Source organism: Strix aluco, chromosome 1 (genome assembly GCF_031877795.1).
Source record: "Strix aluco isolate bStrAlu1 chromosome 1, bStrAlu1.hap1, whole genome shotgun sequence".
Lineage (NCBI taxonomy): Eukaryota > Metazoa > Chordata > Aves > Strigiformes > Strigidae > Strix > Strix aluco.
Genome location: NC_133931.1, coordinates 35,990,043 through 36,004,449, shown reverse-complemented (window position 1 = coordinate 36,004,449; position 14,407 = coordinate 35,990,043).

Genomic DNA, 14,407 nt, shown 5'->3' with positions numbered 1-14,407 from the left:
ATTGCATCTCTGCAGGTTCACCAGGCAGCACAGAGTTCCCTCCTTGCAGAATGAACAGTTTATTTGCAAAGCCCACCTACCTTAAATACAGAGGCTAAATATATACCCCACAGAGTCCTTTGTGTTTCCACTTTAGAGGGAGACTGGAAGATCTAAACTTTAACTGCCTCAGCTGTCCTTCCTTCAGCCTTGCTCCACGCCCTCCATACAATCCCATAGTCAGACATGACTTCTGTTAGAAGCTTGCTGAATCCTAACCACTTCTGTATCGTGTAAAGTAACAGGACACTCCATAAACTGAGGGATTTGCCCCTTTCTTCTACAACACTTTATTTTTACTTGCTGCACAATAGCAAATCAGGGGAAAAAAAAACAGTAAATCTCTCTGAGTCATTAACCTTTTTAATTCTTCCTGAGAAATGAAAGAAAATTAACTTTTTTCTTTATTAGGTTAGATGAGATGTTAATTTCTATGGTGATTTCCTAGACTTAGTGTCTCTATTCTTTAAATTTTGTCATAAAGGTAAAATTCTTCCCACTCAGTTGAAGATACTGAATGAACAGGATATATTAAAAGTTTTCTGTTACTAGTGATAATTTCTTTAGCTCTTGACTAGCTTTACATTGGAAAAGGTAAATTCTTAGGCATCACATCTAACAGCCTTTTCTCTGTGTACATATATGATGTATTATGACCATTATGTCTTATACCTCCTCCTTGGTTAACTCACATTAATTAGTCTCCTGGCTATTGACCCAAGGTGCTCCTATCATCTTTAATTTCACCCTAAAAGCTGATAGATTTGTATTTCAGGTATTGTCAAAAGTTAAAATGGCAGCCCCTTAGGTAAGAAGCAGCCAGAACAAGCCAAGAAATCTCTTATTCCAAAGATAGACTTTGTGCTACTGAACGAAGACTAGAAATACGAGATGTATAAAAGAATCAACTAGCACAAATCCTCTGAATATCTCAGACAAGAATGGGAGGTCCTGTTTGGGTTTTTTTCTGCTGTGATGCCCAGCACATCTGAGTGAGGCACAGGGGCAGAAGGTATTTGTACCTGAGACACAGGTAGGTAGAGTAGCAGAGCTATAGCATAGGCAGTGAACCGAACCTTGACTTCACACCCCTAAAGGCCTGGCCAGAGTGGCTGTGGAAACTTGGTGGTAATGGGTCATTAGCGTACTACCTCCCACCTTGAACCAGGGGAGCCAGAAAGGAACTGTTGAATCACAGTTCCCTTCTTGGTCTTCTAAGGCAGAGAATGCAGACTAAATCTAGACCTACTTTGGGAAAATATGAATAAAATGGCAAAAACTGCAGCGACTTGAGCCTTCACACTGGGGAAATAGTTCCCCACGCACACAGCCCTTCATTTTCCCCAACAGTGTCAATTAATGTTCTGTATGGCTAAGCATTTGCTTTAACCACACTGCTTGTAATTAGCAGTGTCTATTAATACTAGGCATCTGAGACCTGCAGGGTTTGAGTAAGAAGTGCCAGGGCTCAAGTGTTTATGAGCAGTTCATATACAGCAGGAAATTTCTTGTTTTTCTTGAACAGTTGCCCTGTCTGTACTTGCCAAAAACTGCATGGTGAATAGTCATTACCCAATTTAATAGAGATGTGGGCTAAAATTTCTGCTACCTGGTTTTACACATAGGCTGTGGTTACAGGGGAAAACAGAGAAAAGTCTCATTGCTTACATGTTGGTATGTAATTTAAGAGAAAGCAAGAAGTTTAAATAAGTCACTCTATGTCTACCATCCTAAAGTAGGCTTTTCAGTTCTTCGGATTAGTAATAGATGGGAACAAATCCTGCAGGTCCTACTGTTATCAATTTTTATGGAAATTCAAATGCTTCTCTTAAGATGAATTTTGCCTTTCACATATATATTTAGTTTTGATTACCAGTACGGATTTTTGTTCTGATAGTTTCATTTTGCAATACAAATCACTAAAACAGAGGAGCTCTGTCTCCTCTCTTTCTTTGTGTTGTATCTTTAAAAAAATGCCTTCTATACTTCTTATTCTCTTTATATATGACAATTTTAAAGTGTTGGGTTTTATTCAAGATGAGAACGAGTTGTTTCTAGTTCACCAGGAACAAAATAGCTTAATCACTATCCTATTTACCCCCATACTTTACTCACAGGACCACAGTCACCTTATGAAGACAGGCATTAACACTGTGCTAGCAATTTGGTATATCGTCGTGCTGTTTGTTCTTGCATAGTTTCAAGTCTGTATTTTGAGTTTGTTTACAACTCGGCTCAACAGACTAGGAATTAGGTGAGTTAACTGAGCTCAATGTACAAGGCTCAGGGCAATTTGCTACATAGCACAATGTCCCTTAGAAAAGAATGGCAGAAACTGAAAAGAAAATTTCCTGAGGAGTGAGACAGTCTATCTCCAACTTCATTTTGTAAAACTTGGCCCTCCTATCAAAAGACCTATCTACATGGTACAGATAAAGCCTATATGGAAAAAGGATTTGCTGTAGTCTTTTTTAAAATTTCACTTTACCTTACATCTGGGTATTTGGAGTCAGTCCATTTTGATTATTTTAAAGTCTATCATTCTTCATATGTAAAATTCCAGGCACAGTTTTATTTCCCCCCAAGCTTCAACAATACTCATGTTAAGTGTTTTTCAGTGTGGTCATAGATATTGAGAGGCTTTTCTTGTAGCAGTACAGAGGGAATGAAAGGTACAGATTTGGTAGAGCACTAAGGGGTATGCAGTGCCCTCATTCATTAGTATCACTTATATACATGCCACTCTTGTAGAAGCAGTATGAATTTTTTTTTCTGTTTCAAAGATCACCAATCAGAAACCAACCATCTGTTTCAAGTTGGTAGTGTTGACTTCTAGAGCAATTATAGCAAAACCAGAAAATATGAAAAGTGATTTAAGAGCCTCAACATGTAAACATGCAGAACAAAAACACACTAGGCTTCTTCCACAGAATAGCTCAGCATTACAACAAGGACATTCACATTTATAGAACAAAAAAGAGGAAAAAAAGGTAAAGGAAAAAGAAAATTTAAAAAAGAGAAAGAAGGAAATTAAGAAAGGGAAGGAAGGGAGGGAGGGAGAGAGGGAGGGAGGAAGGAAGGAAGGAAGGAAGGAAGGAAGGAAGGAAGGAAGGAAGGAAGGAAGGAAGGAAGGAAGGAAGGAAGGAAGGAAGGAAGGAAGGAAGGAAGGAAGGAAGGAAGGAAGGAAGGAAGGAAGGAAGGAAATTTGCTCGACACACTGTCAAAATAAAAGATTTCAGACACCACAACACATTGATGCAAATTCATACTGTGTGCACACTACTTAAAATGGAAAACTAACCCTATTTTCCTATGTCTATACAGTCAAAAATTGGGCATAACACTTCTTTTTTGTCCTAAAAGAAACCAACAGTAGATTATGAGGGCATTTGTTAGATTGCTGTTCAGGAAGAAATTACTGAGGCACCGACTACTTATATTAATTTGCAGCTTAAAAGTGGTCTCCTCTATGGATGTCTTCTTCTCTGCCCAAACAGGCATTAAGTATTTCCATAAAGCCAGATCAGAATGCAGATCTGATATCCATGAGGGCAACTGGTCACTGGTGTATCTTGTCCTGCATCGTATGAAAAAGACTGGATTTACATCACTGATGAGACCAGGAGAAAGTGGTGGAGATGGATCAGCATCAAATTTGTGTCTGTTATTCCTGGCAGACCACAGCAGGCTCTGGGGATCAGTGCCTGAGGGTAAGTGGTCTGAGGATTAGTAAAATAGCTGAGAAAGGACAAGAGGAGGATTTACATACTTTTTCCAGACACTCTGGGAACAGTAAAAAATAAAAAAATTATTTTCAACCTCTGTTTCCCTCCTTTCAAACTGTTTTTCCCTCCTACAAGTGGGGAGCATATAGTGGTAGGTGAAGAAGAAGCCCTGCAAGCAAAAAAAAAAATCAAGGTCTGTTGAAAAAAGGTAAACCCAAAAGTCAGGACTGAATGACTTGTCAGACTGTGTGTATTTTTAATACCTGCTGCAACAACTGGAAAAGGTAGTGGTGTATTTGTCCTCTCTGCTGTGCTGTAGTCAGATGGGGACCAGCTCCTCTCTGGAAGATAGGCTTTAGTCAGTCTAACCTCTATGGAAATGGAAGTAGACAAGAGCCTCTGATTTATGCAGTCAAGTGAGTGGTGCTAGTGTGCCTTTTTTCAGTGTAAACTGTTTAAAGGTGAAAAAAATGGCAAGAACGCCCAGACCCAGTCTAAATACAGACTGGATAGATAGTATTTACCCATGAGTTTGGAGAGTGAAATTTCTTTTCCTTTTGAGATTTTCCCCCTCCCTGAGCTTAAACTAATTCTAAAGGGAAAGAAGATGATTTCAGGGGTAAAGAAAAATATTCAGAAGTTTCTTAAGCTAGCAGAAGTAAAAAACAGAAGATACAAGCAGAAATATTGTGAAATGTCAGTGTATAGAAAAAACAACGATTTAAGCTTAGAAACAATCAAAACTAATACAAAAGGCACAGGTAGCTGGCTGCAACAGCTTTTCACTCCAGCTATAACAACAAATAACTTCCATCTTAACTTCTCTATGGCCTACAAGAATCTGGCATACTCTGCTCTCTGAAGCCACCATTACATTTAAAGGTCATTTAAACTTCTAGCAGAGACAATATGGATAAAACTGCATCCTCCTCCCTGAAGGTGGATTTTGATGTACATTAGCAGGTGTTCTGAGAATCCTAAATTGTCATAACTGTAATTCATCAAATAAAGAGAAGGGTTGGGTATCAGAATAGTACTACAAGCACAACCGAAAACCCCTTAGCATTCAAATTTCTGTAACTCATAGTCTTTTGTGCTTAAAGCTGCTTCATAAGAGGATGGAAGCCACAGGGAAATAAATCTAGTTGTCTGACTATGGATTAAGACCTGGAATGTGCAAACAAAGGAATTTTTTATGTCTTTGAACACTTGAAAAGCCAAATTTCCCCAGATGCCAACCTCTGGGCAGCTGAACACTTTATCTGTCTTTATCTTTTTCTTATTTCTGTGTAATATATTTCTAAAATGTTCTTTCATATATGCCAAATAGAGGGGTAAAATGTTTGTACATATGCCTTATTTGAAAAAAATGGAAGATATAATACCTTATTATATTATTATTTTTATATATTTATATATATAATTACAAGCATAAGATTGTGTAAATTTAGAGAATAATTTTGAGAAGAATTTCACATAAATGTGTGATTGGAATATCAGAAAAGTTTCATTACTTATGTCTATTTTTAAGTAAAGTACTTTGGATTCTGAGGCACTGAGAGGCTGTTTTTTAAAGCAATTTTTTGCCCACCCCAAAATTAAATTAATTGTTTTCTCACTCCATTGCTGCCCTTACCACATATGGGCTGGATAAAAAGGAAGAATGAAGACTGTACTGGTTCAGACTGGCAATTCAATGCAGTGTATTAAAACAGAACATTGTACAGTGGGATTCAGTATGTTTTGGTGATATATGCAGACACTATTCATTCTAGCACCGGCATTTTAAGTACTTATTTTGAAAATATGTTGCTTTCATTAGGGAAAAGCTGTTTAAAATTATTTTGGAGGTTTTAATACATTCTTTCTCATTTTTTTTTCTCTCCTGAATGATGGGGTAATGAAATTTAGTATCAGTCAGTATTTTAAAACTCTAAAAGAAGTGCTCATGAATAAGTATCACAAACAAAGCAAGTTGTGGTGTGCTGTTGTGTAAAACTGTTACTGGCATGAATTCAGGCAGAATAACATTACATCAAGCCATGAAGTTTGACTTGTGTGAGTTGCATGGTTTAGCCTAACTGAGCAAAAAACATAGCTCTTTTTACCTTAGGTTTTATAAAATGACAAAATATGAGCATCGGAGTGTTCAGAACTAGCTTATAAAGATTACATTCTACTCGCTTTCTTTGCTTGAATTCTTCTAGACTTAATGAAATAAGAACCAAATAATTGGGTAAATCACTTCAACCTTCAGTCAAATTTCACATGCTCACATGCTGGTTGTGCCATTTTTCCCACACAGCTTAAATACATCTTCTTGAAAGATATTTTTCATCACAACAAATTCAGTCTCCTCAGAAAAATGTCTTCACATTAAATGCCCTTTGACATAAATAGTGAGCTGCTGGACGTAAAAGATTGCTCTAGGTACAATGTGAAAAAATGTTACTGTTAAGCTTAAAAAGGGCATAAAAGTACATTATGGCTCTAGTGTGGTTTGATTTGAACACACTTGTCTACACATGCTCATGCAGGTCCACATGCCTGGCACATCAGCTACTTGGAGCTGCTGATAGGCAGTTTCACTGAGTGTCACCCTTTGACTTGAAGGAGAAGCTCGTTAATGCATCCTTTCTTCCCATTGCCCCAGCAAGCCAGAGGGAAGCTGGATCTCACACCTCCACTATGGTTCTTGGACGTCCACCTCTTGGACAGCAGGCACACAATACTCTCCACCATCACAGTGAGATCCCTTTGTGCTACTGCATTTTGGAGGTGTTGCAGCTTGGCAGTATCACTGCTTCTGACCTGCAAGGCATAAATAGGAAAGGTGTAGTGTAAATGAGCTTGAACTGCATACCCACAATGTGTCAGCAATATAATTTACTTTAATGCCAGTGACTTAGAGTCCCTTACTAAATCTGAAGGTATGAGGTGGTTATTGCTTGTTGAAACTTGTCCTTTCAAAAAGTTATGCTTTTAATCAACACTCTTTCCATATACCTGAAGCCAATTCCACTGTTTTACTAAAGCCGTTTTTGAGGGCTAGCAGCAGCACTGTTAAGTAAAATATGGCAAGTGCCCAAGGAGCAATGCAAGTAGCCTTTTCTAGCTTAAAGAATGTCACACCAAGAGAAAAAGAATGCCATATTATTTAACCAAAGGCATCCAAAATATATGCTTAAATTAGGAAGGAAACTAGACACCTCCTATATAGTGAGTCATGAAAAATAGATCTGTCTGGAGGGCGAATTAGTGGGCTTCAGTTTCTGTGCAAATGATCTTAGCTGCTATCTAAATTATACACCTAAAATTAGAAGGTGTGCATACTCCCTATAGTTTTAAAAGTTAATATATTGCTTGGTGTCATTTTAGCGGAAACTGGCAAACCACATTGTAAATTTACAATCTGCTGTTTAAAGGGACAATTTTTTTCATAGAAGAATAAAAATTTCAGTGACAAGATTTTTTTTTAAGTTCTTATTGACTTGAATGGAAAATACACGATCTGAAGCACAAAGGGCTTCTGAAATATTCTGTAATAATTTCTTGTAATTGTTTCATCATTTTGGTTATGCACAGGAACAGGTTTACATTCTGAGAATCTACTGAGTCCAAGGCACTTTCAGCAGCCACAGTTTTAGGATGTTCTAGTCTTGAAGAATTCACCTGAGATCCCACAGCTAATATCTTGAATATCATACTGAGAACTTTCTTGGCTTTTTCTTTCTTTCTTGGATTAAAACTAAAAAAAATAAAGATTCAAATGAACATTTAATCCCACAGCAGGATTTATTACAGTGGTAGAATAATTGCTTCAGACAAACTTAAATACCAACATATGTAAACAATTGCTGCTGTGTTCAGCTGATGTATAGCCCTGAACTATAAAAATTTATTCTGGGATAAAATGTGCTTTTACCCTGGGGTCCATTGTATATGGCAACATAGAACAGAGATGGAGGCACTGGAACCGGGACACCTGGGACTCTGTGGTGATACATTGATTTGGAAGTAATATACTCTGTCCCTTCCCAAGATGAAGACTGCTCTCCTTTTTCTATCCTCAAGAGTCGACCTAAGAAAACTGGAAAGAAAACTATGATTCCACATTTTCTTAGACACCCTTAATTATCAGCGGATCAAGGCTAACAAGATCTAATGAGGCAGATGAGAGAAGAGGGCTTTGCACATCCTGATTCACCCTCCAGTCAAGAAAACCCAGCCTTTCACCTCGGAGTCTTTCATAGACTATATGAAGTGGAGTTGCCTACAGGATCTCACTAACAGCTCTGTAAGGGCTGTTGCAATCTAAGACAGTCAAGATCTTTAGTCCAAACCTATTTTCCACATGTAAAATCTGCAACTCTGCCTGGATAGTTTTCCCCTTTTTGGAAGACTGTTTTCAACAGGAAAAAGCTAGCCTCTAAGGCAGGATGAAAGGAGTTTGTAATGAAGCTGTTACAGTCTTTCAATTTCATGCTTGGAGAACAAGTGTCCGAAGATCATAAGGAAAAACAAAACAAATCAGAGAGCCAGTCATCACCTCTCATCTGCATTTTATCTGTGCTCCCACAGTGCAAGGAGCATTAATTGCTCCATACAGTCAACCTACAGAAGTGGTTTATAGGGCTTCTTTTGTCCAGGAAATTGCTCTCCAGCATCAGGGACACATTCCTAACAGAGCAGGGATTGACTTCATGTGATGCACTATCAGGGCAAGATGAGTGATGAAGCTGGCCCTCCTTAAAGATGCTTGGTTGTTTAAATCTTAAAGAAATAAAAGCTGAGAAGGTAGAAGTGCTTTTTCTCAGGAGCTGAATAAATTTGTTTCTGATGCATTAACATGAGTTTTTTTCACACCAGTAAGTTTTCATGCTGGATCGCTACTCCTAACATAAACTGAAAGAGCAGAAAGAGATAAAATCTGAATGTGCTAAATTCTTAGAATGAACCCTATCCTACTGATGTCAAAAGGATTTTTGACAGCAAATTTTCATCCAAGTCAGTATTTCATTGCTACATTTTCCAATCAAGATAGATTTTAACTTATCAGCTCAGAGTTAAACTGAAAAGGTGAAGGTACAAGGAGACATCTCAGATTACTGGGATGGTTACTTAATAAGAAAGAACAGAGAGACACAGTAATTCTAGGTATCCTTATAGTGCCATTTCCACGCTTCCTACAGGCTGGTACTGATCTGATACCAGTAGACTTTGCTAGCTGCAGTCACTATATCTCTGTTGAATCGGTCTCTGGATACAGGCAGGAAGAAAATGCTTCCATATTTTTTCTTGATCTGACACAGATCTTCTGGTTTAAGAAGTGGTATGTCTCCTCCTCTATGTTCAGAGTTATCCCATGTACTGTGCTTGGAGAGATAAGACTGAAACCACTACTTAAGATGAGCAGATGTGAGGTAGGATAAGTTGCAATAGGAAGTTTTATTTCTTTAATTCCTATGCAAGGGAGAGCAGCTGTCAGACAGGACAAGTAGCAATTTCTTTCATTCCTGTGCTTAAGGCGATAATGGGAAGAAATATGAAGTGTCTTGTGCATCTGCTATGCTGGCCACTGCTGGAAAGTTGCCAGCTTCAGGTCTGCAGGAACGGATGAGGCTTCCCTCCTATTGCCTAGGCACACGGCTGAAAACAGCCACGCTGTACAGTGCAAGACTGCGCTTAGCTCCCATCCCTCCCACCCCATGCACATTCCCTGTGTTACTATTGCTGTGTCACCACAGTTGTCCTGGCCTCTACCCTTTTCAGAGCTGAGAAATTATTCCTCGCTGGATGTTGTGATCATCTGAATCAAGTCAGCTTCACTTTTCCTCCCTCAATACTTTATATGGGTATAAAACTAGTATTTAGCAATGAATGTGTAGCACTGTGTTTATTCCATTAAAAAGTTCAGAAAGTTATGCAAAGGGGTTGATTCAAGCAGGCCTCTTGTACTGGAGCCACAGAAAAATCTCTTTCTCTCTTATATAAGGCATAAAAGGAGAAAGAAGAACCTAATGGGTCATTTAATCTATGAAAACACCAGCATAGAATGTCTTACTTCAGTAATTAAATATTTCATAATTTCTAATTATCGGAAGATAGTCATAGAAACAAAATATTGCCATTGCTTTTACTTGTTGTTTTTATTTTCATCTAGAGGGTCTGAATAGCCTTTGGAGCCCAAGACATACCTGAACACCATCAGGCAAGTACGGCACAGAGAAGTTAAAAGATCCATGTTACATAGCCCAGGAAACAAGAACACTCCCTGTCTCTCATTCCAACTGCAAGATGTAGCTGTCTTTTTCCATACTGATCTTTTAATCCTAAATTACAAGCTTTCGTTACTTACTAAACAAAAAAGTGCAATGTAAATAGACAAAGAACACCCCGGGGAGCTTGTGTTGAAAAAATACACATGAGCAGGTGGCAGAGCCCAGGGTCAGCCCCCGCGCCATGTCCCCACCACAAGAAGATATCCCCAGCCCTGCTGGAGGAGACACAAAGACTGCTCTACAGCTATAAACCAGCCAGGGACTAGCTCTGGTGAGGGTGGTGTGGGTTTTGTACCTGCCACGGCAGTTCTCAGGCAGCTGCATGGTGCTGGGCAGGCCTGTTGGTGCAGGCTGGAGTTGCCTGCTGGCCCAGTTTGTGCCACGCTACGTGAAGCAACACAAACGCCTCCCTTGAGCATGCTTCCTCCCCTGTATTTTTTCCCCGCACTGTCAGGGGCGTATCAGGACCGCGAATTCAGGCAGTACAGGGAACTGCTGAACCCCTGGGCAGTCACATGCAGACCCCTCAGTGGGAGGCTACCCGTGCTGCCCCTCAGCCCTGGATGCCCGCAGGATGAATTTAAAACAGTTGCTGACAGAAGGTGCCAATACTAATACCAAGGGGGCCTCACACCATTCCTCATCCATTCCTCAGGCCTTTGCTCAGCCATCCCTCCACCATCTCTCAGCCATCCAGCAGCCATCCCTCAGCCATCCTTCAGCAATCCCTCAGCTATCCCTTGGCCATCCCTCAGCCATCCCTCAGCCATCCCTCAGCCATCCTTCAGCAATCCCTCGGCCATCCCTCGGCCATCCCTCAGCCATCCCTCAGCTATCCCTCGGCCATCCCTCGGCCATCCCTCAGCCATCCCTCAGCCATCCTTCAGCCATCCCTCAGCAATCCTTCAGCCATCCCTCAGCCATCCCTCAGCCATCCTTCAGCCATCCCTCAGCAATCCTTCAGCCATCCTTCAGCAATCCTTCAGCCATCCCTCAGCCATCCCTCAGCCATCCCTCGGCCATCCCTCGGCCATCCCTCAGCCATCCCTCAGCCATCCCTCAGCAATCCTTCAGCCATTCCTCAGCCATCCCTCAGCCATCCCTCAGCCATTCCTCACGCCATTCCTCACGCCATTCCTCGGCCATCCCTCACGTCGCTCCGCCGTCACCGGCCGTGCGCCTCGGGGAGGCGGCCACCGGGTGGCGCCCGCGCCCCGCCGGCGGGGAGGCTGCGGTGAGGCGGTGAGGCGGGGCTGCCCTCGGCGGCCATTACACACGCAGCCGCCCACACACCCCCCAGCAAAATCCGCCTTTTCCTCCGCGGCCGTGCCTGGCGGGATGCTGTCCCGCCGCTCTCCTGGTGGCGGGTGGAGTTCAGGCAGGAGGAGCAAGGGGGCAGCAGGGGCCCGGAGAGCCGGCTCTGTCACGTCGTGGGAGGTGGCAGGAGCCGGCGGCCGGCTCAGGGCCCGGGGCGGGACCAGACAGCCGCGCCGAGAAGCCGCTGCCGGGCACTGGGGGCCGGGGAGGTGAGGGACCGCTGAGAAGGCTTTGAAGTGGAACAGGTGCTGCCGAATGCCTGGAAAAGGAGTGCCCAGTCCGTGCAGAGGGTCCTGGTAGTTTATGCTGATACTTCTTTATTAAATAGAGTAATGTTTTTTAAAAGTAGTGATTGGAAGTGAGTGAACAAGCGCGTAACTAGATAATCTCTCCCTAGTATTTTCTGTAGGCGTTTTTGCCTGAAGAGTACGTTCGTCCCATTCGGAGAGCCTTCCAAATCTTTCCTCTATCAGTGAGAGGCCAGACCCATCCTACCCCTTTTGGCGGCATCTGCAGCCTCTTGAAGCCGTTTTTCCTTTCACCTGAATTGCTTCCTCTTGCTCATCTCTCCCAGCCAGCTGCCAGTTCTTCACCAGAGGTCACCTCGGAAGAGGTGGCAGGACAGCAGAGCACCGGCACACATCTCGTGGTGAGGAGGGAGCAGTCAGAGGAGCTAGAGGCCACCCATAACTCTCTGCCCGTCCCCCAAGCCTGCGTTCAGGGTGTGAGGCACACCAGAGGGTCTTTTGTAGGATTGCAAAAGTTTGGGAACTGTGTCTTTCTGGGTCTGTAGGTATCCAAAGCAGCCGCTTTCAGGAAACCTCTGTAACTCGTAACTTGTTTATTCTTTTTTAAGTGTTGAAGAAAAAACCATTTTTTGGCTTTGCTATAATGACAGTGTAAAGGCATATCTGAGAAGTGAAAAAATAGTTTTTTATTTCATATGACACACACTGCAGACCCAAAAGAGGAAATTGGGATTGTTACATTGTTTTGATGCCTCATGTACAATGACATTTTAGTCCTAAACTGCACTCGGAAAATCTGATCTGCCTTCTTTCAATCCGCTGCTAGGCTTGCCACTGTCTTGCACGCTGAGACGTGTATTACAAGGGGGCTGGACATAAAATCTTAAATCACTTACCTATTCAGCTTCAGCAGTAGGATCTACAGATTAATGTCAAGATTTTCATTCATCTTGCCCCTGATGTTAGTTTTAGCATCCTAACCAGATGTAAGGCTTCTTTATGTTAGATACATAAAAATGAAGGGAAGCATGGTCTTTGCCTACAAGAGTTTACAGACTAGTCTAAAACAGATATAAAACACAAATATAAAAGGCTCTGTGAACTAGAGACTTCAGTTGATACACAGAGGTTATGCCTAAACTACTAAGTAGCATGAAGGGCTGTTCTTTCATACTAAGCCTGTCCTCTGGCTTTGAGGCCAACTGTCCTGAGCTAGCTTGTGTCCATACTGCTTATGTCTGTGTGCTCTCAGTCTCCAGAGTAAGATGATTTCATGTAAACTGTATACTGTGAATGATCCCTCTCCGTTGCTGACTCGCAAAGTGTGTCTCAGCATTGTTTGGGGAGAATGGCACATGGCCCATACCAAAACCACACACCGTGCAGGGACCTCTCCAACAATGTAACAACATAGACACTGAAGCTGCAGTGCCCAGGAATGCTCCCCGATACCTTTTTTTTTTTTTTTTATTGTGCCATGACCACGGGGCAGGTTTAGCGTAGGCTAAGGTACAGATCATAAAATTAGTGAGTACTGTGTTTCAACTCATTCTGAGTCTAGCTGCCGTCCCTTTGCACAGGGAGTGTGGGAGTGGAGACTCTCAAGCGTCAGTCAGATCCTTGGCATCTGTTACAAAACTTGAAGTGGTGGTCAAAGTGATGAGAATTTTGGCAATACCGCTGGTGTTAATCTATGGTAACTACTTCTCTCTTACAAACTAAGGATATCCCCAGATGATACAGTATGTACAGTTTATGGAGGAAACTGGTGTGTTTTTACTTACACTGAGGGAGGGCAATAGGCGTGAGTGGTTTATCTGCATAGCTATTCCAGCCACATCAGCCTAGAAGGGGGGAACTTTTTTTCTGATTTGTAAAGCCTGTCGAACAAAGATGTTTATGATATAATTTGCATCTCAAATTCAGGGGGAATTATAGAGAGTGGAAAAGAAATCTGTTGTTCCCTGAGATAAAGGAACTGTTCTGGGCTTTATCATAGGAAGAGCAAACACCTCAAACCATGTTACTGAGAGAAATAGATTGGTAGCATGTCCTGCGGTTACGAGTATTTTGTTATGATTAATGGCTTGAGAAATAAACTTCAGAGCGTGTGTATGACACACAGTTACACCTTAGCTAGTATAAGACACGTCAGGCCCTTCTTTCAGGAGAGTTTTCCGTTCATGCTTCATGAACATCACTGTCGTGCTATTAAACACCAAACTTGTAATCCGAATATCTTTACAGACAGATAAATTTTATACATATATCTCCATGTATTAGTTGACACTGTCATTTTTAATGGATGGGGACAAATTTACTCTTGAGGGGTTATTCCTTATTATGATCTACCTGTACATTTTGGTCTGTTAGCTTCTGTCTCCAGTTACTCTTATGCACAGAACTTAACCAATATGTCAGTTTAGCTTTAATCCAGGGGCCCTACAGAAAATTGTTCAATTTTCTCTTTGTTTTCTTTCCTTGTTTTTCCCATGTCAGAATGTCATCTACTCAGTCCTTCCCCAAATACCACAAGTTTTGCTCTGTTTCCTATGAAACATGGCAAGAATTGGGCACAACCAAGTGGATGTGATGTGTGTTCTTCCTGTGTTGAAACCTAACTGTGATTCTGGGGGTGGATAGCCCCAGTGATCTTCCAGCATACAGAGGCGTGGCCTTGTTTAACCTCCACAGTTCTACAGAGCTATCCTAACAGGCCTTGCAAATTTCAAGCATACCCATACCTAATATGAAAATGTCACACCCTGGAATATAATATGTTTCCTCAGGACTTAAA